This window comes from Gracilinanus agilis, chromosome 1, assembly GCF_016433145.1.
Source record: "Gracilinanus agilis isolate LMUSP501 chromosome 1, AgileGrace, whole genome shotgun sequence".
In the NCBI taxonomy this organism is placed as follows: domain Eukaryota; kingdom Metazoa; phylum Chordata; class Mammalia; order Didelphimorphia; family Didelphidae; genus Gracilinanus; species Gracilinanus agilis.
Window position 1 is genome coordinate 491,156,766 of NC_058130.1, and position 5,482 is coordinate 491,162,247.

The following is a 5,482-nucleotide window of genomic DNA, read 5'->3' on the forward strand; positions in this document are numbered from 1 at the left end:
AAATATATATATATATATATATATATATACAGTTTTACCACTCTTTGAACACAGTTGTAGATTGCTCCTCAAAATGGTGAGATCAGTTCACAGCTCCACCAACAGTGCATTAGTGTTCTCATTTCCCCACATCCCTTCCAACATTTGTCATTTTGCTCTTTTATCATTTTAGCTCATCTGATAAATGTGAGATGATATCTGAGTTATTTTGATTTGTATTTCTTTAGTCATTAATTTTCAAATCATTATATATAGCTTTGACTTTTTCATCCAAAAACCCATGTTCATAAATTTTGACCACTTATCAATAGATGAATAGGTCATATATACTCATGAATTGGAGAAAGTTCTCTATGTATTTTAGAAATGAGACCTCTATCTAAAAAACTGCCCAGAAGTCCCCACTCACATTTTTCTGCTTTCCTTCAAACCTTGGATATATGAAATGCCATCTACATTAATTTTAATTTTTTAATTTTTGTACCAATAAAACTAATGTAGATAGAATTCTCAAGGAGTTTATTCATAAAGGGAATCATAGATGTAGGATGATAATTTAACCTTGATGGAAGTGTCAATTATTTTTCTTTTATGATAGAGGAGACATACATATGTTTTTACAGTTATCAGTGAGTATCCAGTAGAAGAAATTGAAGATAAGTAATAGTCAGAGAAGGCAAACTGCTAGAGGAGGTGGGATGGAATAGAATCCCTCGTCCAGTTAGACTTAATAGCCCTGGTAAAGAAGGAGTAAGGCAAAATGTATAACTAATGTAGGTTATAGGGAAGTAGTTTCTGACTCAATATAAGAGAAATCTCTTAATTTAAGCTGTCAAAAAATTAAATGGGCTCGCTAACAGTGTAGTAAATTAGTCTTTACTGGATGTCTTCAAACACAAGCTGATAAACAATTACTTATTGTTGTTCAATCATATTAATCATATCTCACTCTTTTGACCTGATTTGGGGCTTTCTTGGCAAATATACTGGAGCAGTTTGCCATTTCTTTCTCCATCTCATTTTACAGATGAGGAAACTGAGGCAAAAAGGATCAAGTGGCCCACAACTAGTAAGTGTTTGAGGGCAGATTTGCCTTCAGGTCTTCTTGACTTCAGGCCTAACACCCTTATCCATGATGTCCTCATCTGCCCAACAATTATTTGGGAGGTTGTAAAGTATCTTCAGACATCAGATAGGCAAAAAGTTTTACTAGATGACCCTCAAGATTCCCTATGACTCTGAAATTCTGTTACTTTTATTCTAGGTCATTTGTAGTCTTACTATACCACATTGCCTTAGCTCAAGCTCTATGTTCTATCAGCTAAATGACAGAGCTCTCTAATAAAGTCAACAATGCATCTATGGCATGCATAAATATATGCCAGATACATTGGCAAATACTTAATATGATACTGACATTGTAGCATTTATATGGCATCTCAGAGCATATTTTGATTATGTCATATCTTCAGACATAACTCCATCCAAATATCCCTCTTCCACAATGCCTGTAGTTAGAAATTAGCTAGTGAACAATTCACAAAGAAACTAATCATTATACCTTCCCATATTGACTAGATTAAAGATAAAGACATCCAGGAGCTGTTTAAAGCTTTCATTCAAGAATTTACAAAGAAAAAAAGGAGGGGTGGACTGTTCTTGTGCAGAAGTCTGCATTGATTTCTTTGAGCTCCTAAATCCTTACCAAATAACAGAGGATAAAAAGGGTTTTTTTGGACAAAGTAAGAAGAGGAAATATTGAATTCTCTTCAGTCCATAAAGAGTAGAAAAAGTCTTTATTTAGAATGACTTGATGTTAAATTCTATAAATAACAAAATAGTCAGTGTTTGCACTATAAGATTTGTCTACCAAAATTCATAGTCATATATAGCTAACTTACAAAATTCCATTAAAATTTATGGTATTCAGATTTAGCTAAATTATAAAAAATTGAGTGAAAACATCAAAATTCTCTATTAACTCCTAACACCACACTATTAAAAACATTTTATTCTAGTATCTTCAGCAAATATTACTAAAATGTCTAATTTTTCTTTGTAATAAAGAACATTACTGAGTATGTAGAATTGAACTTTGTAAAATATCTCAATGATATAATGAATAAATAAATTTGGCATTTTCTACAAGGATATTTTTAAAGACATACAACAATATACATAACATTTATTATGTGAGTGGATAAAAAAACAAAGAATTCAACATCAATCCAAATGGATGACTTTCAAAAAATATAGAATGTAGGAAAGAAAACCAAAATTATAGTACTTAAAAGAAAAGAATATATGGCCAAAGAGCAAAAAAGATGTACCAAAAATCCTGTAGACATATAGAATAAGTTATTATCAGTTCAGTAATCATTGAATCCCCAAAGAAGTATTAACATTAATTCAGCTTTTATTGAAAACTGAAATGTTTTTGATTCATGTCTTAGTGACATAACATAAATATGTATAAAGTCCAAAAATAGTGAAAGTATTGGTGTACTTGATGTAAACAAGTATTTATAACAAAACACAAACATATCTAGAAAATTTCATATAAAATATTATATTTTTTCATGAAGATATTTTAAACCCATTATGCTTCTATTTAACAATAAATTCATCACTTCTCCAAAATCAGCCAATAAATATTTATTAAGCACTTATTGTGGATAGTCACTGTGCTAAGTGCTGGCGATACAAAGGAAAAAAAAAGATTATAGTGTAATGGGGAAAATAACATGTCAAAAATATATATAAAATAAGATATTTACTGGATAAAGAGGAAATAATTAAAAGAAAGAAGGTACTAAAATTAAAATCAGCCAGGCAATGCTTCCTGCAGAAGATAAGATTTTATTTCTGACTTGAAGAAAGTCATAGAGGTCAACAGTCAAAGTGGAGGAAAGGAAGGGTTTCAGGCATGGTGGCAAGCCAGAGTAAATATCTGGAGCCGAAAGAGTGGATTCTTCTTGGAATAATCAGATGGTCAGTGTCACTGTATAGAAAAGCATTATATGTTGAGGAGTAAGGTGTAAGATGACTGGGAAATCAAGATAGGATTAGGTTATGAAGGGTTTTGAATGCCAAATACAGAACCTTATATATGCTCATGGAAACAACAGAAAGCCACTGGTGTTTATTGAATGAAGGAGTGACATGACTAGATCTGAGTTTTAGTGGCTGAATAGAAGATGGGCTGGAGTGGGAAGAGACTTAAAGGAGATTGACTCACCAACCAGCTACCACAATTAATCAAGGCTGGAGGTGATGAGGACTTGTATCAAAGTGGTGTCAATGTCAAAGGAAAGAAAGGAGTGAATTTGAGAGTCGCCCTAAAGATGAAATCAAAAGGCAATAGCAATAACTTGGATATGAGTTGGGGTGAGAGATAGTGAGGAATTAAGGATGCCTCCTAGATTGTAAGCCTGAGGGACTAGAAGGATGGGGATGCCCTCTACCATAATAAAGAAGGTAGGAAGCAGAGAGGCTTTATCAGGAAAGATAGTGAATTTTGTTTTGGACTTAATGATCTTAAGTTGTCTACTGGACATCTATTTCCAAATTTCTGAAATGGAGTAGGTGATACAAGACTGGAGGTGAGCAAAAAGACTGACATAGAAAAGGTAGATTTAAAAGTCATCAGAAAAAAACAGATGATTAAATCAATAAGTGCTAATGTTATTGCCAAGTAAAAAAATAGTAGAGAGGATGAAATGAAAAGTGAAACGAAGAAATTAAGAACCCTAAGGGACAAATGACTATAAGGCATACTCTGGAGAAAAACTGAGCAAAGGAGACTGCAAAGGAGCAGAAAAATACATTAGAAGGAAAATCAGAGCAATGGTGTCCCAAAAACCTAGAGAGAAGAGAGTATCAAGGAAGAAAGAGAAATTAACAGAAGTAAATATAACTTCTAAATTAAAAGTAGGAGGCAAATTAAAACATTATTAATCATATGATATATATATGGATGACATCAAACTAAAAATACATAGAGTAGTTCACTCAACTGATATAATCTTTATTCAGTGATATCAAATATCATTTGGATTCAGAATATATAATTCTTAAGACATGCCAAAGAAAGACACTGAAGGCTTAAAATTTAAATCAGGAGGCCACATGTATCCAATGGAAAATGGTTAGACAACATAATTTGGTCTCCATGAGACAAGATGGCATCAATAAAGCTATCAAGGTAAAAGTTGGTCTAAAATGTTCAGTCTTAATGGAACCTTAAAATCACCTCTATATGAGAAGAATATGTTCAAATCAATTAACATCTATGCAATACCTATCAGAATGTATATTTTTGAAATTATAAAGTAAAACATAACAGATTTGGAAAGTATATTAATAAAACCCTCTATAATAATTATGAAATATTAGGGTCTTATTTTGTGAAGATAGCTATACAATTGTCAACATTTCCTCTCCAGGAGGAAGAAAGGGTTTGGAAGACATTCTCAACACATATGATAAACAGGTATCTTTTAAAGTCTGCAGAAATATATTTAGAGCAAGAAGACTTTGCATTATATGGTAATAGCAAAGGCTAAAAATCATTGTCTATCAGATTTGTCTAATATAACTAAAAGTGATTCCCTTCCATTTGAAACTTAGCCAAGAACAAAACCAAAAATCTCTCCCACTGACAAAATACACATGAATTCAACCAAGAACATGTTGACAAAAAGTGATCAAATCAATGATCCATGTGAATTTATTTACAAAAATTGAGTTTTAAGATTATTAAGTCAATTAGAGTCAACAAGTATTAATTTATTTAATTAGTATTAATTTATTAAGCACTTCCTATGTGCCAAGCACTGTGATAATTCCTGGGAAAATAAATTCTGTAGAAGAGGAAAAAAAGATTGTCCCCATTTGAAGGAAAGACTAGAAAAGTGAATTAATAGTTTAGCAGATAAGGTTGTTGTTCTTTAAAAGTTTACCCAAGCGATGTATTTCTTTTTTTTTTTTTTTTTAATTTTAAACCCTTAACTACTGTGTATTGACTTATAGGTGGAAGATTGGTAAGGGTAGGCAATGGGGGTCAAGTGACTTGCCCAGGGTCACACAGCTGGGAAGTGTCTGAGGCCGGATTTGAACCTAGGACCTCCTGTCTCTAGGCCTGGCTCTCAATCCACTGAGCTACCCAGCTGCCCTGCAATGTACTTCTTGAGATTTAAAATGCACCAAAAAGAAGTTAGTGATTCCACCAAACATCAAGAAATAGTGAAAAAATTCAAAATACTGAAAAATATATGAAACAATATGAGATATCATAAAAGATAAAACTGACATCTCCTCTTTTTAGAATGTAAATTCCAGAAAGACAAGAATTTCCTTAACTTTTGAATTTGTATCACAATACTTAACACAGTATCAATGCTAAATTCTTAGTGAGTTTTTTCTTATTCATTCCTTCACTGATATTTATTCATTTATTTACTTTTCTGACTATTCTACAAAT